The sequence below is a fragment of the Lissotriton helveticus genome, chromosome 9, assembly GCF_964261635.1.
Source record: "Lissotriton helveticus chromosome 9, aLisHel1.1, whole genome shotgun sequence".
Classification (NCBI taxonomy): domain Eukaryota; kingdom Metazoa; phylum Chordata; class Amphibia; order Caudata; family Salamandridae; genus Lissotriton; species Lissotriton helveticus.
In genome coordinates, this window is record NC_136070.1 from 185,199,297 (window position 1) to 185,225,615 (window position 26,319).

General features: G+C 43.5%; 1 protein-coding gene and 1 long non-coding RNA gene across 3 annotated transcripts in view; one reads left to right on the forward strand and one right to left on the reverse strand.

The window, feature by feature from the left end:
- The window catches only part of TRIM9 (tripartite motif containing 9), a 459,144-nt gene that overhangs the window by 318,019 nt on the left and 114,806 nt on the right, over positions 1-26,319 (reverse strand). The window lies entirely within an intron of this gene.
- The window catches only part of LOC144781087 (uncharacterized), a 103,504-nt gene continuing 80,395 nt past the window's right edge, over positions 3,211-26,319 (forward strand). The window contains exon 1 of the long non-coding RNA XR_013600871.1: positions 3,211-3,298. This is a non-coding gene — a long non-coding RNA (uncharacterized LOC144781087). The remainder of the gene's footprint in view (positions 3,299-26,319) is intronic.

Genomic DNA, 26,319 nt, shown 5'->3' on the forward strand with positions numbered 1-26,319 from the left:
TCTCTCTTTTCTGCCTTCTATCTCTAGGTCAGGGTTCTCCAAATGCGGTCCTGGAGGGCCGGATCCATGCCAGATTTTTACCATATCTCCATTTAGATAAATATAGTTACCGTAAAGATCTGCCATGGATCTTGCCCTCCAGGACCGACTTTGGAGAGCTCTGCTCTAGGTCAAAGTCTGCTAATAAAAATATGTTCAGGTCAGCGATGGCCTGCACAGGTAAATGCAGTGGGCGGGAGCCGGAGGGGGGAGGGGGAAGTTGACAGACGACGAAATAGGTATAATGAAATAAATATATAATACTTATTCCGTCGTCTGTTAGCTTCCCCCCTTGCCACGCCGCGCTTAACTGTGCCGGTCGCAGCTGGTCCCGGTCCCCACAAATAAGTATCTGCGACAACTGCCAGCATAAACTAAGCTTTGGCAATGGTGTCTAAAGATAAGAAAATAGTCCTAGACAAACGGCTGGACCTGGAGCTTGAGTGTGCAACTAGCAGCACTGTAAATAGAGAACTGTGTTGACTTAATTTTGGAGGATGTTTTTTTTAAATCGCAAAACTAACAGAGATCTCAAATATTTAGGTATTGTGATTACCGGTGTTAGCGGAATGTCTAGTATGATTGGCTGGTCAGGACTGTGCATCTAGTGGTAAGATACTGCATTGCAGGAGACGGCTGTCATTCGATTTGATGAACCTGCTGGACTTTGACAGCTGTTAACAGCAGAATTTACAGTCAACACTGGAAAGAGGTAACGGACAAGCAGGAAAGGGCACACAGCCAGAAGTGAGATTGCTGTCTGGTGACAGCTGGTAATCTTTGGTCTGCCTGAAGCATTGGCTCCAGTCCAGTGGCAGGCAAGGTTATGAGTGCCACATCTGCAAGTTTTAGAGTAGAGTTTAAAACTAGTCCTCCTGAGGTGTGCAAAGCAGTTCTTAATTTGAGCTGGTGGTATCCCATGCTGGGCACCGGCACTTAATTGTCAATACCGACACTTATAACAGTCTGCCATTTGGTGGTGCTGTTTGTCTAATTTAGAGGTGAGCACAACAATAGTTGTTCATTAATTCAGTATACATTAAAAATGCTAAATACCTGCCACACAAGACATTTTTATAGTTTATGGGGCCTGGAATAGTCTGAATCCTTACACTTGTAAGAGTGTGATGGTTAGTAGTTGTGTTGTTACAGTCATTTGTAGCGCTAGCAGGAGCAGTGGGTGGTGCAACCTTCACTGACTTCCTGATGACGGCCCTGGCACTTATTTTTTTTGCAAATTAAGCACTGGTGCAGAAGAATCCATTTGAGATTAAAAGATCTCTTTGAGTTGTTTAGAGGAGTAGAGAAGGTAGGATTAAGTGACATATGTCCTGTCTTGGGCAGGAGAAGACATGGGCTGTTACGGCTACAAAGAATTGTGGCAATGTTGCATTGCTATTGTGCCATGAAGGTAGTATTTATGCAGTGCCCAAAGGTACTCCTGCCTGTGAGAATATGTAGTAAGCACTTACATGAACCTCAACCACAGCAGTTTGTTCTTGGACTAGGTGGCCACCTCGTAGTAACATGCTGTGTTCTGGGAGGCAGATTTTGCCAACAGGGCATTTAAAAAATAAAGGATTGTTTCTGTAGTCCCAGCATCGTTTTGGTTGGCCCTGGTTCTAGCCTTGACATTGTGAAGGAACAGAAGGAAGTGCCTTTGTGTCCTGTGAAATCAGGATCTCACCTACACCAGAAAAGTTGCACACACTATGTAATATGGAAAAAAGAATTATAAAATGTTAGACAGTGTCTGAAGGCTGGTTGTGTGGTGGTAATATTTTTTCTTCCATCCTGTAAGCAATTTAAATTTTGAAGCGAAACAGGACTGTGCTATTTGTTCTGCTATCTTGCTATCTGGAAAAACTAAATATTGCATCTGCAAGATGAGGAGGAGGTGTCAGTGGTGATACACCCTGGCCAGCTGGCATCCATTATTGGGTCTATTGGCATTCTGGTGGCGGTTCAGTAAGAGAATGACTTGCGGCCTATTGCGGGATTGGGAGCCTTCCCACCACAACAGTTGTGGTGTGTTCTGACGTGGAAGGAATAGTCCCGGCTCTTGTAATCTTTGGAGGATTAGAGGCCTTGCGACATTTGTGTTGTTCTCATCACTTGTTTTGTTTATACAAGTCTGGAGGTGGATGCTTGAAGTATGCTGTGATGTGACTGTACAAAAAGTGTGAAGGTTGTAGAGTAGGACATCAGTGGTTGTTTTTTTTTTTGCAAGAACTTACTGATATGACACAAGGACATGATAAATGGAAGAGGGTCAGTTAGCACTCGCAATACTTGGATGTGAGATGTTTTAGGATTGCCCCATACACTACCATACATACATCCACCATACAATATCAAATGTCGTTTTTACATCCCTAACCCCTCCCCTGCTGGTGACGGAACCACTCCGTCATCAGCTGCGGAGCGGTTCCGTCACCAGCATGCGGCCGCCCCGCCCCCTTAGCACTTGGTCCCTGCCAAAGGGCAATGATATAAAATTCTCCTTCATCTGCAGTTATCACTAGGTGTAGCCATCTCACTACAATGGTTTGTTGTTCTCTCCCTTTCCGAGATGACCTGACAGCTGTTTGTCTACTGATAAATGTTCAGTTTTGAGTCCATCCTTAAATAGTCTGTTCCTGTCCCTGTGATGGCTCTTATGAGCGATCGCTGTTACATTTTATGTTTTTTTTTAAATGTTCTATCATTTGTTTAGATTTTCTCTTAAACCTCTTTCAAGTAATCTGTGTCATCCCAAACGCAGAGAAGCATTATTGCACATAAACTGCTGAACGGCCGTGATATATGTTTTAGAGTGGGTTCCTTTCTTGAAGCTGCAGGGGTTTGTGGGGAATCAATGGAAGGTTAGCTGACGGCATTGCTTGTGACAACTGTCACTTCATGCACGGTGTTGTTTAAAAAATGCCACAATTTTAGTTATTCCAGGGTTGAGATACGGTCTGTAAATATTTTTTATTATATTTGTTTTTTATGACCTGGATATTAACATATCAAATGTTTTACATATTTTGTTCCTTGTTTTCAATTTTTACTGTGTCTATTGTTGTATAGCCATGCTTGACCGAATAAAGATCTTTTTGATTTGACTTACACAACTAGGGGTGAGTTCCATCTTTACAAAATGTGCTTGTGGCCTCTGTCTCTGTTTTTCAGGTTTCTTTTGTTGATAATTGTGTTCTCCTTCTGAACTGCCAGGTCATTGTTGGCATTGACAGGAAGGGAGCTGTGGCAAGGTGAGGTAAGTGAGCAACCTTAAAGCAGCAACTAATGGCGGCTTGGGATGACAACAAAAGAACTGCAAAAACTGTCTTTTGATAGAGTATGGTGAACGCTCCAGGCGGTAAAGGCAATTTTCTCCTGCGCCTTTGAATACTCTGGCAGCATTCCTGGCATGGATAATAGGTAGGCGACTAGAATGATGCAATTTTGAGGCCACAGTGTTTCCTAGATTAACTGTGGAGCTGCCACGTTGCCCACATATTCCACCAGCTACTGCCTAATTTAGATATGAAATGTCAACAAAAAACAAGCTCCTAACTCGAAAGGAGCAAATGCTAATAAAATAAATCTGCCATATGTGGTACAGCGTAATGTCGTGTTAATTGGTCACCTTTCATTGGCTGATTGCTGGATTCAGGAATAAAACTGGGATTAATTAATTGAAACCTTTAACAGGCAGCATTCAATCCTCCCAATAGATGCAATGGGGAAGGACTTTTGTCTGCAGCATGAAACAGATCCTGTTGTTTTCAACGTTACAGTGTATATTGTACATATGTAATGCAATATACTCTTGTTCAGGATTGTTTATTAATGGGAAGAGATGCTGTGTGGCCTAAGTGTAAAGCAAAAATGTAAAAACAAATCCTATAACACAACTGAGTTTTACAGGAAAAAGAGGCAAACCTTTTATTACCAAAGGCTCGCCGGTGCAGGCACATTTTCTGCTGAGTGAACATTGTGCGTCCTATTCACAAAGGTATTTTCGGCCAAAAATATATGTTTACAACCACATATGTCTTCATTTATGCCACCCAAGGATTCACAAAAGTATCCCTGTAGGTGCAAATGGTTTTAGCAGCGTGAATTTCCGTGCCAGAAGAGTGTAGGTATACTCAGTCATAAATCCACGGGGAAGGGGCAGGGATGACCCTATGGGCAAACATTTTTATTCCCAAGGAGAAAAGAAAAAGTCTGTGTTTACATACAGCCTCCATTCACCCTTCGTGGAATTTTACACAATAAAGAATTCCACAAAAGGGAAATAGGAAACCAAGGGGGACGTTATTTTATGTTTGTTTGCTGAATAGGACCCTTATACAAACTATTTTATTCTGTGATTTAGAAGGAACAGTATTAATAAAACGGTGCCCTTGTGCTTCCGTGTAAGACAAAATCATAATTTTTTGGTGACTCGCATTTTAAATAGGATATAGGGAATGTCTATACGTTTTATCTACAAGCGTTTTTGTTATGCTTCCTTTTTGTATCAATGGGTATTTAAAATGAAAAAATATCCGTATAATACTCCCTAAGAATGTGATGCTACGCGATATAAATTGCATTTTCTTGGCGCATAAACCTAGTCATCCCTGCTACATAATTGAAATGGGACTTACACTAGAAAACCTCCAAGACAGTGCAAGTCTTGCTGGCTATGGAAGTGGCCTGGAAAGGATCTCAGCATGAGTTCCTCTAGGTCAGTGGGTGGGTTGATGGGTCAAAGTAGAAAGGATAGGTCTGGCATAGGTGTCCTGCACCTGCCACCGGGGGTTCTATGACAATACTGGTTCATTTTCCATCATGATTCAAGAAGTTATGCACTTGTGAGCTGCAGGTGCGATGATGTTTGTGGAGGCTGGTTCTTTCTGCTTGTTTTACCTTCTCTTGGGAAAGTCTACTGTTTCTTCTCCAATAATACTGTTTGGACTATCTGGAATTTTGGAATTGGTTTCATTCTCACATGGGTCGATGGTTCACTTCTTTTTTTAATAAATTACCAAATATGTACAACTTATAAAAAGCTCTTACTGTTTTTGATTCAATACTAGTCCGCTGTGCACTTTTTACCATTAATCAACATAATATATTTCTCCCTACCTTTGAAATTGTATTTCAATTAAACTTGTTAGAGAAAGTGCAGAGCCTTTAGGAGTCATGCTGGTCCAATCAATCTTTAAACTAATTTGAAGTGATTATTTTCTTTGAGCCGGTCTTTGAGAGATTTATATTAGCAAATGCCGTTATACCCTATGTAAAAAGGAATCAGCAATGTGCTATTCTGCACAATAGCTGCCATAACCACAGTGTCACACACCGCACAGTTTTCATAAAAGGTTTGCCATTTATATGGAGAAATAATGAAAAGATTCGATTTGTAAAAAGATATGCAGCTTCCACTTGGAGTTTACAAACTTGCAAGGGTTTGGATGCACTATGTTCCCTATTCACAATGGGTTCAAAGATTGTGTTCCGAACATTTGCAACAGTCACACTCTTGCAGGCGCCCTCTTGGAAACCTATGCGACTTAGAGCAGGCATTTCTACATGAGCTACATAATGCACAATCGGGCACATGGAAATGCTATAGAATTTGTGAAATGGAATTTGTTTCTCAGGTTTTTACTCAAATGGAGAGAAAACAATTCACTATAGAGAAATTCTCTTATAACTTGACCAATTTTGGGGGCATCTCCTTCCCCTTCTCAGGCTTGAAATAGATTTATTCATGCCCTTAGCAGGTTTAAATCTCTGATCTTTTCCACAGTAAGAATGGGGCATAAGAAAGGTTCTGAATACCCGCAGGCATATATGTCTACGTATAATCGTTTTAGGCATTGAAGCCATGGAATGCCCAGTCCCACCCACTGGGGTAGATTTACTTAGACAAAAATCTTTTTAGTAAATCCTTTTATTAGTGTTCAACGAAATCTTTATATTCATACCAAAATGCTACTTTTACATGCAAGGAAAAACTATGTGTGAGAACAGCATTGCAAATGGGGTCCTCAGAGACCACTCCTCTTTAATTTTCCCCTTTGGGACCCCATTCTGATGGCAAATTTGTTTGGAACTTCTAACAATACGCTTATCTTACTCTAAACGTGCATGTATGAAGTTGAACTTTAAAGCTTATCCAATAAGAATTGTATGTGCCTCGTCTTACAGCACCCTCTTACCCTCGGGTGTACACACATTTTTAAAATTGCACACTGAGCTCTATCACCCTTTATGCAGCATAATAAATTGTAATCCTGTTCAGAGCACATTGAGAGTGCTTCTGTTGCAGTCTTAATTACTATATTTAGTACCAAGTGAGGGGTAAGATCCACATGTATGAAATAATGTTATGACCGCAAACAAAGTTTTGTGATGATTCAATGGAAATTTGAAAAAATACGACCCCCTTTTGCGATTCTAAAAATCTTTTCCAAATTGCAAACGGGGTTTTGTGACTCATGTGAATTGCAATTAGGAGGGAGAATAAAGGGGGGGGAGGGTCCTCTCCCAAATGTGATATGCAGTGAGATGTATCAATGGTTTGTGAATGCAATTGCAGTTACAAAACATTGAAAAGTTACCAATAGCACAAAGATGATGGTCGCTCATTGACAAAGGTAAGCTGTCCATTTTGGACACCTCCTCTTTGAGAACTGCATTGAACGGCCTTTTGGGGGGAGTAGGCAGTCCTCTTCCCTATGTCTTCCTAAATGGGAAACTTTTCTTAAAGCAGCAATGGTTAATTTAATGAACACAGGCTGCTTCAATTTTTTTCCACTTTTTCATGTTCGGGAATGTGAACACAGGGATGGAGGTTTGTTGTTCTGTGCAGACCACCGACCCTGTGTTTAAAGCCAATCACATGGGGTCGCAAATAAAGACCTACCTATTATATATTCATTAAGGTGGTCATTCGGCATTCCCTTATGAGTGGACATTTTGCAACACGACCTATTAGTACCTAGATTGAGTTACGAAATAAAAGTAAGTCAGGGTGCAAAATATTGATGCACAGATTGCACCAGTGATTTGTGACATGTCTTTTAGTACAGTGGGCTCCTAAATTTACAAAAAAATAGGACTTGCAAGAAAATGTACCATTTCTTACAGAGCGGATTGTGCACCAATTACTAATGTTTAATAGTTGTAGACCAAAGCAAAACTCCTAAACCATATGTTACAACCAACTTTCATTGTGAATATAGTATACCATTATGCGAGATTGGAGAGTGGGTGCCATGCACAAGGCAGCACTATAGCAGAAACAACACCCTGCAGTATACAGCACAATAGCAGAAAGAAACAAAGGAAACCCCAGGGCATGGTCAAAAGAAGTGTAGAGCGGCACGCGCGCTGTAGTTGTAATGTAGCCTAGCACACAGTGTTTAGAGTGAGGCATGCTTCAAGGTTGCCTTCAGGCATATCTCAGGAGTCTGCAAAAATACAACTGGAGAGACTAGAGCAAGGCTGAATTTCAATGTAGAAAAGTCATCTTATCACAAAGGCTTTTAACAGATGAACGTTCAACAAAACAGCTTATACATTGGGTTAGGACAGGAAGCTAGGCAGTTGAACCTTAATGTTTCACTTGGAAGCATCCTTTATATTTGATCTTACAGAGGACAGAGTAGGGGTACAAATGTTTAAGCCAAATAAAATGGTTACTTGTTCTGAGGTGATTTATTGATGTGCAATTAATGAAACTGACACATTAATAAAAGGAAAGGGTACACAAAAACTCATTTAAGTCAGACAATCAATTCGACTAATAAAGAGAATAATTTTCAGCCCACATTTTCTTCTGAAATATTATTCTTGTAAATTCAGTCATTAGCTGATATGGAGACATTTAAGGCTGTGTGTTTATTTATTGCACTGCAGGAGCTCATTATAAGAAAGCGGGAACTTATCTGCCTGTTACCACACATGTTGAACTGCAGTTGCTTATGAATGTAATTTACATTAAAGAGCTTAAATATATTTTACAACCATTTACAAGTGACAGATTGGTACAGTGACTTTCCACGAAGCAAGGGCCATATTTTCAAGAACAGCGATAACATTATCGCCGCTTTAGCGGCAGAAAAACTGCAGCTGAAAGCGGCAACAAGGGGCGTGATAATATGCCCTTGTGAATTCCCATAGAAGCCCAGGTTCTAGTGTGCAGGACATCAAACCTGGGCTTCTATGGGAATTCACAAGGGCATATTATCAAGCCCCTTATCGCCGCTTTACCAGCAGTTTCCTGCCGCTAAAGCAGCAATAATGTTATCGCTGTTCTTGATAATATGGCCCTAAATTTTTCCATAATGACAATATTGCTGTCAATAGAAGAAGCAGGAGACCAAGGGGCAGATTTACAAGACCCTTGCGCCACTTTTGCTTCACTTTATCCAAGTTAAAAGTGACGCAATAGAGAGTCGGGGAAAGGATGATGATGCGGAAAAGTTATATATAGGATGAAGTGCCTCCATCTGTAACTTCTAAGGGCATGCAAGTCACTGAGGAGTTCCGTGACCATATAGAGAGAGTATATAGGCTGAGAGCAATGTTCCTTTATATGATCAAGGAACTCCTAGATGACTTGCAATATCATTTTAGCATACTGCAGAGTGTATTTTATTCCTCATGATTCATGGCCCCTCCATCATCATCCTTGGCGTATTGCTCCTTCATATGAAAGCGATATTCTGGTTGGCGACATGAACACAAGCAGAATGAGTTTGAAATTAAAGACGCCAAAAAGCAATTAGTAATCTGTTGCAATTACTTATTAGAATCATTATAATGTACTTTTTTTCTTTTAGAAGAGCTGTAGGTCACAATAAGTATTTACATGCAGATAATTTCCTTCTTTCTTGTGATAAACTATAGAATGCAAAAAGTGGAGATGTTGCGATAAATCCATCTGCTGTGCTGATCACAGTTAATTTTAGAAAAAGAGATCATAAAACTAAAACCCCGTTATTTTTGTTGTTAACACTGCAGCTTTAATGGTGCTCAGTCGCCTGTCTTTTACCAAGGCAGCTGGCTCTGCCAGCAGGCTTTATGATGTCACAACTCAACTGTAATAAGGAAATTAGAGACAGGTTTTTAAGCAGTGATTGGAGGCTTCCATGTGTAATATAAGAACTACAATTCCCTACCATATGTAATTAGAATATTGTAGTTTACCTAAGAGTTTATGCACTTTATAAGAAAACTTGACCTTCACCCTCTTTCCTCTACATTGCCACAGAACACCTTGATGACCTAATATAGCTTTCAATACACAGTGGCAGGGTGCTATCACATATATTATTCAACTGCCTAGCACATTACAGAAAAGACTCTCACTAACTTTACCAAGCGTTGACAAAGCAAATATACATTCAAAGTGTCAGTACGCATTGCTGCAATGAGCACAAGTAACAGGTCAGACTTTTTAAAGTCATGAGATTTGCCCTTCCTTGTGTCAATCTGCTGTTGGCCCTCTTTGGACATCTGTTCTGAGAGGATCTTATGCTATCCTTCACAAAAGTGATGCTTGTGAACCAAAACCAACTACTGCCAAAAATGCTCAAAGCAACCATGCTCTCTTTCTCTCCTCGCGCAATTTCTCCTTCCATCTTCTGCATCCCTAATCGCTTCCTCTCTACCTACCCCTTCCCTCCCTCTGTTTCAGTTTCTCTTGAACCCTCTCCGTCTGGGCTTTCAAATCTGGCACCAAGGTCTCCAGCCCACTAGGGAAATGCCGAGTGGAATAAAATACCTGTCTCTGTTAAATCTAAGGTCAAGGGACAATCGATATTTGCCCGGCGGTATCGCCTCTTTAACCCACGAATTATTAATCAATGAAGAGGCAGGCGCTGGAGACGGGAAGGCAGGAAACAAGGTTTATTCTCTCCGGAGGAGAACACATCAGTTCAAACAGCAGGTATCGTTCTGAGGTGCTCTACCCGCATCTCTGAGGCCTGGCCTCTTATACACAGGTTTATTGCTTTATTACATACAACACATCCTTGGCAATGCTTTGATGTACGGAGGGATATCCTCCGAATCTCCCCTTCATACCCGTTCCCACACACATTTACAGTTGAAGTCCTCACCCCGGTCACAACAGGTGATGATTACCGCGCAGCTGGACATTCCGCCGATTCACGGAATGTGGGGGTTTGGTCGGATCTCATAGGGTGAGGGCTTTGATCCACTCGGGGGTCCTTTGATGAGGGAAGCTTTCTACTGTACGGGGAGGGGCAAGGAACAGTATCGGCAGAGCTAGGTGTCGGCCTGGGAACGAGGAAGACAAACGGGCACACAGGAAAGGGGTTTTGTATCAAAAAGGGCCTGGGACCATAAAAAGAAGGAAGGGAGGTGTTGCGCTGGGGACAGGATGAGGTTCTGAGGCAGAGCTGCGCTGAAGAGGGGTTTATGACCCAAGGCATGTGCGAGCGGGGGTTGTCAGAGTGCGGGCTTTGTGAGGGAGGAGGGCTATGCCTGGGGCCAGTGGCATGCAAAAAGGGTTGTTCTGATCGAGGCACCTAAAATGGCGGGTGCGTACGACAAAAAGTGTGGCATCAGGGAAAAAGGCAAGATGGCGCAGATAATGTTTACCAGACCGTACTAATTTTCCACAGTCCTCCCTTTAACATATCCAAGACATCTTGCTGGCCTATTCCCAATTCATGTCGACTGTGGTGGTCATAGGAAAAGAAGTAGGTACCCAGGTAAAGGAGTTATAAACATTACATTTTAAAATCTTTCATCTTAGGAGGCGGGTCTATCGATAAAACTCGTTTGCAGGAAAGTCATAGTAATGCAATAACAGACAAAAATGATTCTGTAGTGAGAGCATTGAGTACATTTCACAGCTACTTATAGTCGTTTTGAATGTAAATTGTTAGGTCATTACATATGTGAGTTCTGTTCATGTTTGGTTGGGGCATAATTAATACAATGGTGGCTGGGAGAGAAATGAGACGTAGCAAAAACGATGATTGAGGGTGTCAATGTTCGAAGTTAAATGAGTTCTCAGCATTCTTTGTCGTCTTTTGTTGGCGCTGTGGAGCACCGGCGGTGGAGCTAAGGGTCCAGCTCTGTTCTAGGTCCCGCGTTGCAGGGCACGACCTTTTCCTCGCGTTTCTGGTCAAAAAGGTCTTTTTCGCCCTGTGTCCTTTGAGTTGATTGTCAAAAAGGTTCAGATGGAAGAAATGTGCGTGTGAGCAGTCCTTTAGGGTAGGTCGGAAAAAAAAAGGGGGATGGAGCAGGGCCAGATCGGGAACAGACTAGGGGGACGGAAAATTTCAGGTAGGCGGGCTCATGACCGAGTTTAGAGAGCGGGGACTTTTCGGCATATATTGAACATCGAGCAGGGGCATCAGGTCAGCCCTTTCCTCTTATTTTGTCGAAAACAGTGCCTCGTCCTGCAGCTCCTTACTGTCGCGGTCTCGCCTTGGCCAATGTCGCAGATGTTCCATAGTCTGTAGTCAGGCCACGTGCTCCCACATCCGGTCCTTCTTTCCTCCGACAGTCGTACCCTTAAATGAGTTTGAAAAGACAGTCTTTAGAGAATTGGCAGAGGAAGGTAATCACATAAGTCTATTTCTCTCCCAGCTCCCGGCAAAAATGGAAACGTCCGTCATATTAGGGTTGGTCGTGGGACGAGATCCGGTACCTTTTATTGTATTACAGTTACGTCAGTTCTTTTGACGGAGACCCACCTTCCTAGTACGAGCCTTACAAAGCTATACCATTCTCCTGGGCTTTATATCAAAAAACGCAATGTGCTATCACCATGGTCTGATAGGTATCTTTCTGAGAGATGAATATAGGCTAAACATTTTTCATTCTATCAATGCATCCTGCCTTTCAGCTAAACATTTTACTTTCAACAGGGTTCATTGCAACGATTTCTTCACTTGGGTCTAATCTTAATTTTGCAAACATCGTTCTAGTTTCTACATGGCCTCTTACAACCTGACTACTTAATTAAAAAACCGGGGTTTTATGAAAAGCAACTAGGGACATAGAAAACTGTGGTAAGGGCGTAAATCGACCCATCTCTTACAACCAGGGGTGAGGGACAGTTTTATAACTCTCGTCTGGGGCAGCTGTTACGAAACAGGGGGCGTTCCGGGAACATGAGGATGTTTCGCTCACCTTTACTGTTTGGGTATTGTGACAATTCGGGACGGGGAAGGTCGCGTTATCTGAGGCATCTTTTTTATAACACAGGAGCCGCTGACATGTAGTTCCCTTATTTCGGGTCAGATTAGGGAACCTCAGTCGTCTTACCTGTCCTTTCCCTAATGGCCAAATCTCGGTTTCATCAATTTTTTTTTTTTTTTTTTTTTAGCAGAAAGGAGAGGTAGTGACACGGCGTCAGGGTGGTTTTTTATTTAGGATAAATTTCGAGCAAATACTTGTGGTATTTGGGGCCAATTGGTGGTGCACGAGGGGTGGCGGTTTGCCAATTTAGGTGCTAGTCGTTCGGAAGAGCGAGAGAGAGAGAGAGAGAGAGAGAGAGAGAGAGAGAGAGAGAGAGAGAGAGAGAGAGAGAGAGAGAGAGAGAGAGAGAGAGAGAGAGAGAGAGAGAGATGTGCAACAACAGGCTAAATAGTACACGTGCGACATGGGGAGTGGCCGTGCATTAAGATAGGCTATTCAGCGCATTATACAACATAAGACATTACGGGTCCGTGTTAGAATGTTGAAAGCATGCAGTTTGGGATGGACGAGCATTAGGCCGGGTACAGGGGACATGCATCGAGTAAAAGGGCACCATTGTGTCGCATTTCTTGCATTCTCGGTCCTTTAACCAGTTAAGTCAACGCGTCAGTCATACACAAACATCGTCTCATAGTTTCAGACATACGTGACAGGTGTCCATTCACGCAACACGGATCAAGGGTGATCGCTTTCATCATGTCATACAATTTATTGGCTCTTCTGGTACAAGAGCAGTTTGTGGGTGTGTTTAGGTGCCACCAGGCAGTGTTAGTCCGCTTCGTGTATCAGACATGGCGAGGCTTCAGATCTTCACCGTACCTTGGTCGTGATTCCGATGTGGCCTGCAGGGGGGGAAAAGGAGGGGAGGGGGACAACATTCGAGCATATCAAAAGCACGGGTACGAAAGTCTTTTACTTACCTCATACTCGTCTTATCTCCTCGGGATAGAATCCCTGGGGTTGTGGTTTCTGGAGCCAAGGGGGGGGGCAGTGTGTCCTTATAGGCTGTGAGTAGGAAAACGTTAGAGAATCAGAAGCACTTAGCGCGAGGTTTCTAGTTGGTAGGTGTATTTAACTATCGGGGTCCTTAAATCTCTTTCAACGCTGTGATGTTCTAAGGTTTATCAGCTCTTCGGTCAACTCTGTTCCCTAGTACCTTTGAGTGTCGTATCTTTATAATATTCTATCATTTACATCGTTTCACTTTACGCATCCTTTATATTCCATCTTTCACACCATTTCGCTTTTACCCATCCCCAGAAGTCGAGGTCTTTCTCCATGCGCGAGTCCCTGAGTCAGTCGCATATTTGACGGCAGAGTGTCGTGTCTCAGATTCGATCCTCCATCCGGGGCTGGGCAACCATCTTCTAATAACCTTAAAGAGAGAGCAGAGTAGGGTGCACAGAAAAGAACTCTCCCGCCGATCCCACATTTTAAATAAAGCATGCAATACCCGTTCATAGTTTCGAAAACCTTTATTTTCACAATCGTTCAGCATGTTGATAGGACAGTGTGATCGGGGTTGGCCGGATACGGCAATGGCTAAAGTGCGTACAGTAGGGGGGGGGGCTATTTTGTAGGATTAAAAACATGTTTTAAAAGGTTCATTCATTCATTTGCAGGGAACTAAAAAACGTCTATCGAATAGTTGAGGGACCAAGGGGCATTCATTTCATAATTGGAGACACAGTTGGGCTAGGTGTAATCAAATTCCTATAGGTATACCATGGGAGCGTGTCATAAGCGAGGTTACATGTCAGACATGATAATATCATAATGAATCGTACATTTGAAAAACATTTTTCACGCGGTCCTTTTATATGTTCGTCGAGTGAATCCTCCCCTTCTTTTTTTTTGTCAAGTGTACAAAGGATCATAACATATCTCGGAACATCGAGTCTTTTTTAGCAAAAGAAAACACCACGAGGCGTTCGTAAGTTCCTATTGTTACCGGCGCCATTTTGGGCGGGGCCGGGCTGGTCCGGAAGTAGTATCAAGGAAAAAAAATGTTTCCTTACAACCGGCAGTTGGACCAGAGTCCTTTTCGGCAGTTCGAGAATTCATGCTAACAGAAGGAGTGGCTATGTCATGCTTATTTCGTTAGCGGTCAAGGCAGTTGTCCCTCACCGGAAGCCTGCAGGGGCCGAGGGCTCCGGGGACTTTTGTAGAATCTTCAAGGCTGTGGGGGTGCTGTTGGAGGTGGGGGCTCGTGCTCCGGTGGGCAAGCGCCCGAGTTACGTTGCTGTTCACAGTTACTCTAGCGGCCGAGACCCGCCTTCCAGGGGGCCCAGACGCCATTTTGAGGCCTGCAGCAGCCGCCCTTCGTCGAGTCCGCAAGAGTGGAGGAGACCTTTTGGAACGAACCCATGTCCAGTGCTGCGGAAGTATGGCCACCTGCGGTGCATGTTCGGTGCTGTGCAAGTATCGGCACCGTTGCATGTTCGGTGCTGCGCAAGTATCGGCACCGTTGCATGTTCGGTGCTGCGCAAGTACTGGGGCGCCACCATGGTATGTTCGGTGCTACGCAGGTATTGGCACCACCGCCTGGCTGGAGGAGTTCGGCGCTGGGCCGGGGGCTGGGAAACCTCCTATCCGTGGAGGTGGGAGAGGCTCGTCCGCGTCGCCTCTCCCTCCCAGCCCGACCTGGACTAATTTTCGCGGAGGTATGTACAAGACATCCCTCTCCCCAGAGTTGTCGCAGCCATTATTCAAGTGGCGCCTGGCGTGCTGCTGCGGCCATTACGGAGGAGAAAAGAAAGAAGTGTCCCGTCCTTCTCTGGGCCGGGCTTCCGGTGGATGTCGGCCGGACGCCTCTTGCTCTGGCCCCATGAACGGGTTCCTTGGCTCATCGGCTGCAGCCGGATCCAGTTGGCCCCAGTCCCTGGCCATTGGTGGCCGGACCGGGGAGACATGTGGCGGGACTATCTGCAACTCTCACGTGCCACCGTGGCCGGACTGGGGGAGAGAGAGAGGGAGGGGTCGAGGACATAGACATTCCCCCCCTACAACTCTCCGGTGTGGTCAAGGTGATCCCCTGGCTGGGTCCCGCTGGCCCTTGTCTCTCCTCCGGCTCCACCCTATGTTACGATTTCCTGGCCGACTGTTGGCAGCAGGACCCGCCTTATATGGGTTGCTGCCGGCTGGGCGTAGCCGTAACCCTGCCCTACTTTGGAAGGTTCCAGAATGGGGGGGGGGCGAATGTTCTGCTGACTTTCATTTTCTAGCTTACTGTTATTTGTTTCTTGTTCGTCATGTTAAATAAAAGTTCAAGTTCATCAGTGGCCTACGGATTTCGTTTTCTCATTTCTTTCTTTCCAGGTTGTTTCATGCTAAAGCTTCTGTTAACAGAAGTTTAAGTAACACGGTAACACAGGCAGAGGGATGACGCAGATTCATGCATCACATACACACAAACTCAGACGGGGAGACAGTACAAGTATTATATAAAAAGACCCAAGACAAACATAAAACAGTTATTGGCCACAATTATCTTATTTCTATATGCTGCGCATACTTTTTGTTAGAGCAATGGGGCAGGCTTTAGTTATATGCCTATAAGGATGCGGAAGAAAGGAGGTAGTAGGTTTTCAGACATTGGCAATCTCCCTAGTCCTCTCGGCGAAGGATACTTGTGTAACCCTTACCTCGAAATACCCTAGACCTTTCCCTATTTGGCTAAACGTAAGGTTGCTTGATCATGTGTGTACGTTATTCTTTCGGGTTTCTTCGGGGTTTGTCGTCTGTCAATTTAGAGCTAGACTGGGTTTTCCCGTCTTATCGTTGTTGGGTCTATGAGGACTCGAACATGTCGCTGAAATCGGCTTGGCGAAATCTGTGCCATCGGGCGTAATCGAACGTGGTGGTTCTATCTGGCCTGTTCAAGTCAGTCTGATTCATCTTTGTCTCGCGCCTTTTCCCTTTCTGCCGGCCTGTTATTCCTGTCGGTCCTCTGCTCCTACTCACGTTCAGTAGAGTCGGGCATTGGGCTTTCCAGTGCCCGGCATATCTACAAAAAGCACATTGGTTTTGCCCTAAGTCTGGCCGTCCTGTGCGTAGTGTCGGGGGATTACTTTCGGGACGTTGTGTTCTGGGGTCGTCCTGTCGATATGTTCCTTTACCTGCTCTGTCCTCGTCTCTATTCTTTCATTGCATTGCTTCTTTGCGCCACATACCGAGGCAGTCGAGCATAATAGGCGTTGTCTTATTATCACGAAGGGCTATTTCTAACGTTTCTATTTTATCAAGATCGAAGGATCCTATCAGTGGCCACTGTTTCTCTTGACTTTCTTTGGTATACCTGTGCCACAGTTTACTATAGGCTATGGTAACTAATCCATAGTTTATGAACATGTCTTTATTAGGGGTGCCTTCCAGCGGAGCTAGATGATCCACCTTTAATAAACGGTCCGGGCTGAACCAGCTATCGACCAGTGGGGAGAAGACAGACATGACAGCTCACAACGAGGGACAAAAGTCAGCACTGCCTATCTTATCACTGTGTGCAAAGACTAGACAGAATATTTCTATTCTACGTTGTTTGCAGGCAGTGAATACCTCATGAACCAATATCAAATGAACAAAAAGAGGACCAGTGGGAAGAATAAGTAGATTCGCAAAAGATCTGCGTCCTCTACCCTTTCACTATCTGCAAAGGGGAACCTGTTCTTTCCTGTTTGTAGACAGAGAATCTCCAGAAAACAATCCGCGAACAGTAGCTCGGGGTCAAAAACAGTTAATCAGTGGCCGTTAATAAATAATCGATTCAGTGGGGGAGAAAGATAGGCGCGACGGCTGCGTTACCTATCCTTCACTGTTTGCAAAGAGAAAGAGCCTACTGTTTCTTCGTGTGCAGACAGTGAATCTCCAAATAGGTCAACAAAGAGTAATACTAGTATTTTCTGAACAATTAAACAATTATTTCGTGTTTCGTCGTGTCTACACGACCTTACCCGGACCGTATGGACGGTTTCTTGTCTTCCGAATCCAGCGCCCGATCGTCCTCTTTTCTTTGTATTCCTCGCAGCACTCCTGATGGTTCCCAGTCAGGACCGTAGATCACTCGGGAGAGGTCTGTTCGGAACCAGTGAAGTTCGGATGATCGGCTACCAGACGAGGGTCTATTGGGCAAGAGCTCTCCCGATCGTTGCAGTCGTTCACTTTGTCGTCAGGACCTCTCCCACTGGATCCACGAGTCGCTGATGGGCCCCACGCTTGGGACGCCAATTGTTAAATCTAAGGTCAAGGGACAATCGATATTTGCCCGGCGGTATCGCCTCTTTAACCCACGAATTATTAATCAATGAAGAGGCAGGCGCTGGAGACGGGAAGGCAGGAAACAAGGTTTATTCTCTCCGGAGGAGAACACATCAGTTCAAACAGCAGGTATCGTTCTGAGGTGCTCTACCCGCATCTCTGAGGCCTGGCCTCTTATACACAGGTTTATTGCTTTATTACATACAACACATCCTTGGCAATGCTTTGATGTACGGAGGGATATCCTCCGAATCTCCCCTTCATACCCGTTCCCACACACATTTACAGTTGAAGTCCTCACCCCGGTCACAACAGGTGATGATTACCGCGCAGCTGGACATTCCGCCGATTCACGGAATGTGGGGGTTTGGTCGGATCTCATAGGGTGAGGGCTTTGATCCACTCGGGGGTCCTTTGATGAGGGAAGCTTTCTACTGTACGGGGAGGGGCAAGGAACAGTATCGGCAGAGCTAGGTGTCGGCCTGGGAACGAGGAAGACAAACGGCACACAGGAAAGGGGTTTTGTATCAAAAAGGGCCTGGGACCATAAAAAGAAGGAAGGGAGGTGTCGAGCTGGGGACAGGATGAGGTTCTGAGGCAGAGCTGCGCTGAAGAGGGGTTTATGACCCAAGGCATGTGCGAGCGGGGGTTGTCAGAGTGCGGGCTTTGTGAGGGAGGAGGGCTATGCCGGGGGCCAGTGGCATGCAAAAAGGGTTGTTCTGATCGAGGCACCTAAAATGGCGGGTGCGTACGACAAAAAGTGTGGCATCAGGGAAAAAGGCAAGATGGCGCAGATAATGTTTACCAGACCGTACTAATTTTCCACATCTCACCCTGGTTCTCTCCATTTCAGGGCACACATCTACACCAGACGAAACAGGAATAGTTTTCGAATGGTTCTATGTCACAATACCAATAGACAAAATATTTTCTTGCCAGAATGTCATGACCGAAATATATACTGCTATATTGTGAAAGAAAGCATATACAGGAAAATATAGATTAACTGTTGATAGCTCCACCTCTACATACCTTGAAGGCATATGCATAATCAAGGTGCGCAGATTTAAATATAGTAAATCTATACATACCTATATACACAACTTCACAATCTGATGGTAGTCAATATTTTGGCGATGATATTGTGGCAAGACAACATTTAAAGCTTGAATATCGTGGGGTAAAACATTCCCTGTTCACCTTCGACTACAACTAAATGTCTTAACCTTCAGCGAACTGTCAATCTTAATATTTACAAAATGCTTGGGCCGCACTAAGACAACCCCCTGCAGAGACCACCCTGCTCCAGTCGATCACTAACAATGTCTCTCAAATTTCAGATGCACTGTTGTGACAGCTGGTAAACTTCAACTAATGAGGCACTGACACAGACACACCATACATCATTATGTTTACACTGGAAGACTATGCAATCTGGACCATGCAACCAGGTAATTCACAAGAATCCACCACAAGATACAACTTTGCAAATAAACCAGTCACCATTTTGTAGACCATATATGTAACTTACCTCAAGTTTCACAAGTACTGCAACATGCATTAGTGGATGTATATTTAATCACTCTGATTCACACTACGACAAAAATAAAGAGGTCTTTAGATTGCAGTTCCTTACACACATTTGAAAAAGGTGTTCATCCTGTATAGCAGGGGTCTCCAACCTTTTCTGTATTGAGAGCTACTTCTGCTCAAGGAAAGTCCTGCTGAGCTACTAGCATATGTTATCACTGTAAAATAGTGGCAACATGTGTTAACATTAAACTATGACCACTCTAAGCAGGATTATCAGAAGTGACCACCCAAGCATTCCAGACAAGGTTACCAGCAGAAGTAGCAGGAAACATTTCTCAATATTAAATGCCACCACCTCACTAATGAAGCTACATTCAAATTATCAAATGCTCTGTGGCACAAATTACATAACTAGAGCAGTAAGTCTCCCCAACTCAGCTTGAATTATCATTCTGCTATCAACTTTAAATGTGTTTTAGAATTAAAATATGTTGTCTTTGTCAGCATATTAGTTTTTCAAAATACACATATTTGTTCTATCAAATACCACTTTCCATTTTGGGCAAACAAAGTCAGTTTCAGAATAAAAAACTTTTCTGAAAAAACATTTACCTTTAAAATATCCGTTTTCATTTTTAGAAACCACTCAATCCACAAATATCAGTACTATCATGTAAAAATGCTTCATGCAGACAGATTTTTCTTAAAGTGCCCAGGTATTACAATCATAGGTAATGGATGTTCACCATAGCACCAAGGATGCCTTTGTTATGTGAATAATGCCGCCATTATACCAGAGCCAGCATACCAAGGCTGGACGCCATAACATTTTGGATGCCCAACGTATATCAGTTATGGCCATTATTATGCGAGGAACAGTCATCATTCTGTCAGGGGTGGTTCAAAGTGGGCTAGTCATGCTCTTAATATGTCAATAATGGCAGCAGGTATGGGAAAACTATACTTAAAAAATACCTGTAATAGTCAAAGAGGAGAATTATTAAACCATGGGCATTATTATGCCATGAACAGACACAATTGCACCAAAGATAAAAACCCTTATGATGCGGACCCGCATACACATTTGACGGTCCTTGACTCTAGGTGTAGCTTCCAGGAAACAACACTGTTTATTAGAGAGGGATACCATGTCAGACAGGCAGACACATAAATGAATGCGGGTGAAGCTCTTACTTTTTCTTTGCTCTGGATCCATATCCTGTTCCTCTTAGCTCTTGGGTTAATCATGCTCGTAACCAATTTAACTCTGGCTCCCACAGTCCCAAACTTTGGTGGGTCAGCAATGATTACTATCGTCACTCTTTGATAGTGCATTGTTCACATATGTACTGAAACTGATGGAGTAGGGCGTATAACATGGCCAATCTCCTTGTGATTTGGAGTTAGAGGGGATGTAGAAGGTCATGTGGCAGACCCCGTAACCCAACTCAGTTTGTGTGTTACTATAAGGCTCTGCTATTGGTTTGGTTGGCTTTCACTCCAAGTGTTTTGAGATGAGAGGTGCTACCTTCTTTAATATGCGTCTCTGAGATTGCCTTGGCTTGTCTTCAACTCTGAGAGCTACCTGAAGGGTGCTGGCGAGCTACCAGTAGCTCACGAGCTACTCGTTGGAGACCCCTGCTGTATAGGAATAGACCAGTTCCTCAAGCAACGCATGAATGGCCAGAGTGTCTGGGAATCCTGCCAACTCTCTCTTCTCCCATAAAAAGTTTAGGCATGTGGCTGGCCAATTCCCTATTCATGGAGGCTTAAGCAAAAAAAATGATGGCATCATACTTTATTATCATCTGTGCGCTGTGCAAAATCCTACCTCTCCTTCTTATCTCATTTTTTTTTAACAAACTTTATTGAGCATGTGATCATGAAAACATACTGATAGTTATATGCGCAATAAAACATATACTCATAACCATGACTTATCTAGCAAGTTTGTTTCTGCCAGCTGTCATTCCACTAATCTCTTCTCTGTCTGGCATTGGGCCCTACCCTTGATTTCACAATCCAATCCATTGTACGACCAGTCTTTATGTCCATGCCGACATTTGTTTAATTTTTTCGGCGGTAAGGATATAATACAATGACTCATGTGGCATGCAAAGCCTCTGTCCACTTCCTACCTAAAAGCCACCGCTTCCTCTCCCTCCCCTCCCCTCGCCCCCACCAGGCATGTCTCGAATTACCTACACTAATGTTTCCCTAAAGTCCGTCCACTCAGAACTTCCACTCAGTAATCCTATTCTCCACTCAACCCTCGCTCTCTTTCCCACCTCATCCAGAAGAATTGTGGTCCAACCTCTAATCCTAACCCGACTGGACCATGGTAATTCCCTTTACATTAGCTCACCCAAATACATCGCCAATAGACTCCAGGTAGGTCAAAATGCAGCAGCTAGAACTATACCTAAAGTCCCTAAACACACCTTCTGCAAAAACGCTCTGGCCTCACTCCACTGGCTCGCAGTCGAGGAAAGATTAAAATCCAGGGCACTATTCCTTGCTCACAGATGGATCAACCTCAAATGTCCCCCCTGATTAAGGCTCTTTTAATACCTTATACTCCCAGTAGGAAATTAAGATCCTCCAACTCCCGACCCCTGATAGTACCTCAAATCCAAAGGACTAGATGGGGCGGGTGATCCTTCTCACATCTGATCCCTAAACTGTGAACTCAATGCCCGTTGAGTCAAGAAAACAACACAATGAGATTCGGTTTACAATACAAAAGAGCTCAAAACATGGCTCTGCCCCCACTAATCCTACCCGCTGTATGTACCTAGACGTGGACAGTTGCACGCTATGATTCATTCAGCGCTGGGAAACGGTCAGGTAGCTAAGTTAAGTGCTTTTATTTCTTCATGAAGCTATATCTATTCTGCATTCTGTCTCTGGTTCTATTTTGTGATTTTCTGTTGCTCATCTTACAAGATGTATTATTGAAAGAATCTGGTATGATAGAGCTGATATAAACCTCAATGAGTTTCACACCTACCCAGCGATCGACAGGTCAGGGGCTTAAATCCTGGTAGAGCTGACTCCGCCTTTCATCCTTCCATAGCATTAATATGAGTACCACAAAGATAGAAAGTGGTAGCACTTACTATTAAAGTACCTAGGATAATTCAGTTTTAATATTACACCATATGAAGAGTCACAATTATTATTACAACTGTTTAAAAGTCAATGGGAGAGGAGTTGGCCTAACCGCTAAGGCGGTTGTCCTCGAATCTGAGGAACTGGGTTCGAGTCTCTGCAATGATGCTGAGCATCCTGTGATTCTGGGCAAATCACTTAGTCTCCCGTGCCTAACAAAAAATAAATGTGTCCTTATGTAACGCAACTGGTGCTATGTAAAGCACACTGATACCCGATACCTTTGGGTCAAGTTTGCGCTATATAAAACTCTTTAAAATATATATATATTTTTTTTTTATGTAGATAGGCTAACTTATCAGTTTCATATGTCTTCAATAGGCAGGAACTTACAACAGTCTGCTGTTACAGCCAGTCTAGCAACAACAGCAAATAGCTCTCATTTACCATTCTGGATAATTGTCATTGCTGAGTAAACTTCCCTTGCCCTCGGGGAGAAGCCAACCTTAGGTCTGCCAAAAGACTAACAGCCTCTCTGGCAATAACCGTGCCCTTCACAGCCACGCTAGACGCGCACGCTCATTTAAAATCTCGAAAAAAACTGGAAAGAACAAATCATGTTTCACACACTGAGACGTGAAGGGTGAAAAACAAATCTGTGCTCATAGTTGCACCTGCGCCTTTGGAATATAATCAAGTCATTTTCTCTTTTTTTTTTTTTTTGCAGTTCGGTGAGGGGCACTAGAAGCAAAATCCTATAAAGTGTCTGCATTTTCTGACAGACCCTCCCCTGCAGCCCCCGTAGCACTGGTGGTTGTTAGGGAACAATATGTCTTTAAAAAAACTGTGAAATCTACTTCATATATTTTGGTTCTAAGCACAATACACTTCTAAAAAAATTCTCACACCAGATATGCTACAAAATGCAAATGAATGGGCTCAAGATCAACAATTGCGGCCATTTTGAATGAAAGCGGGTGCTATGTGCAGAGACAAAGGTCATATGAGTGCCCTTGATATTGCATCAGGAACATGACCAATCGATGTATTGCATCGGCGGAGCGGCGCAACCAAGAACTACATTATAGTGTGTAAAAGGCCGCAGTAATGAAAGAGGTGCACAAAGGATCACAAACCTTGGCTCTAAAGCCTTATACTAAAACAATCGGTCCTCACTATATATTTTGTAACTATCCAAAAACCCTACCTTCCCCCCCTTCCATAAACAACTCTTCACAAACCAAACCAACCACAATCCAATCACAAACTCTCGTCAATCAACTTTCTTCACCTCAACCTCATGCCTACCCAACTTTTGCCATCTTGCACCCCACCAGAAAAACCACCACGTTTTTCTGTCCCCCCATGTAGGGCTTACATTCCTGTTGGTAAGTATAGCAGTTTTTTAGATCTACTTACACCAGAATTCTTGTTTGGAAAAATGTTTTGTTCATTGTGAATTGCTTCTGTAAACTTTTCACTAATAAGTGGGTTCGAAATCCACACGAGTTGATCTATATTTGATGTCAAAAACATTTTCTTTATGTTATACAGTGCACATACTGCATGATTAATACAATTTTGGATAAAGAAATTTCATGTGTTATTGTTAAAAAAATGTTTTAATGAACTGAAAAGGGGGTTTTCATTGACTTTGGCAAAGGCTTTAGGCACAGTGCTACCCACGCAGGGTTTATTCCCTGCTTGTTTTCTTTGTATTCATTTCCTGTGGGGTCACAACAGGCAGTGGGTATGCACCCTTAACCTTAAAAAGCACAAACATTGAATAGACTGAATATATAGGCAGATTGGCAGTGCATCTCCCAATCCCTAACTTCAAGTATAGCAGCCAACCATAAAATGGACCTCAGCCTCAAAAACGAATTCCACGGCTTCGTACCTTATGTCAGAGAGTTCCATGAAAAAGAAGCCTTCCGTTTTGTAACATTTTCGCAACTCTATATTCCCCTTCAACTAGGCTCTGCCAATAGCCCCTGGTTTTGTAGCCTCCCGCCAAGACCTCCTGAGCACGAATTCATTGAGAACCACAGTGGCCTCTGACCAAAACGCTTTGATCTCTAACAAATCATTTTTTAAATTCTTTATAAAAGTCAAACCTTTCAACTGGACCAAGTCATTTTTTCCCAAGTGCAGTATCAAAATGTCTGGGCAAGGAAGACCACCAGCAATGTCACACACCTCTCTGGGTCCCTTGCTCACTGTGCCACTGGATTCAAGCTAGCCTGGATGATGAAGGGTGACATACCCTGAAACCTGTCCCAGGATGTTTGTTTCTGGTCCAGGGAAGACCTGGGTTGGCAGTTCATGAGGCACAGGGTCAAGACTGATTTGCATATGGGTCGGTCCAAACTGGGGTGGCTTAGTGGGCAAAAGAACGATGGATTTAACCCAGATCTTTTGACTAGGGGAGAATGTTTGAATCATTCAGCATTCCGTCCATTATTTGTTGCAGTTACACTTTTCGCCCTAAGTGTGATGGGTATGTCCAGACGTGGGTCCCTTGCTCACTGTGCCACTGGATTCAAGCTAGCCCAGCTGATGAAGGGTGACATACCCTGAAACCGGTCCCAGGATGTTTGTTTCCGATCCATCGAATACTTGGCTTGGCAGTTCAGTCTGGACTGTTCCCATGAGGCACAGGGTCAAGACTGATTAGCATATGGCTGGGTCCAAACTGGGATGGTGTTGTGGGGAAAAGAACGATGGTTTTAACCCAGATGTTTTGACTGGGGGAGAATGTTTGAATCATTCAGAATTCTGTCCATCATTTGTTGCGGTTACACTTGATCAAGGCATGACAGTAGACTGCAGTAAAATATGTAGATGTATTATATTTTATGGTTGTATGTATTGCAATTAATCATACAAGTGCACGAAGGGGATGAACATTTTTATCAAAAGACAAAGGTGATGGGTGGAGTCCGTGGTTGAAGTGGGGTGGGATCTGTGGGGCACGACGTGCCCATACATTTTTAGGTTTAATGGTTGGCAGGCAAATTTCAATTGTTAAAATGCTTTCGCTGAAGTGTAAGGCAGGAAGTCTCCTGTGCTGTGAAACCGAGCAGGGGCAGACAGCTAAATGAGCCTTCCAGGGTGACTGATTGCCTGAAAAAATGTAAATGTGAGCAACTGGTCAATCTGCAAACGTATAGGGTGCCTAGAATCCGGTATTGTAAGGGAGCTACCAGCTAAACTGTGAAGTGTGAGCTTATAAAAGACAGTTATAAAAACAGAATGCTCTACATACAGTCTGGGTATTACTAAAATCTATATTTAAAAGCACTTTATCTAAAACCCTTTTTGCGCATTCTGTAGCAGCCTATCTTATACTGTGTGTAATGCACGTTTAAATTAATGACTTACATGCTCACAGTGCTTTTTGTCACAGGCATGGGATCTTCTAGAACTATTTTTCACTGCTTCAAGCCGGATTCAGTTCTGTGGCTCTCTGGTGAAGTGCATTAACTAATAGAGGTTTCATAATGCACGATAGCGCATTTGCCACTGATTAACATAATTTGCATTACATTTTAATTTAAGATGTGTATCATTTTATATGAAGTTACCTGAAGGTGAAAAATAGTTACATGAAGGTGAAAAAGCGAAAAAAAGTTACAGAATATTTTTGTTTTGTAGACCACGCCCCCACGTTTACTCACCATGCCCCACTGGGTGCAGCATCACTGTTCCCATACTTTTTTTAATTGCACTTCGACCACTGGGTGGAATGCTTGATATTAATCTCAGTCACTGGCGATCTCTCTGGCCCACATTTCAGCCCATTGTTTTTAGCACACTAAGTCATTCTAGACACAGACCAGCTATACACACATGCCTTGGTCCTGATCCAATAGGAAAAATCCAGCATGAATTCCCATGCCTGGCCAATTTGAAAGGGAATACAAGGGACTCCAGGCTGGGGTTACTGATAATAGTTTAAACTACTTGCAAGCATTTGTGCGCCCATCACCTTTTGTGTTTGTGATGTAATATCCTAGGTGGTCAAGGGTGTGATCAGACATGAGTACCTTGGTTGCTGTGGCACAGCATCCAAGTAATACCTTGCAGATGAGGTCAAACAAGGCCAAAACCAGTCTAGGGTTGTTTGTGTTCCCTTCTGGATGGGGCCCTGCC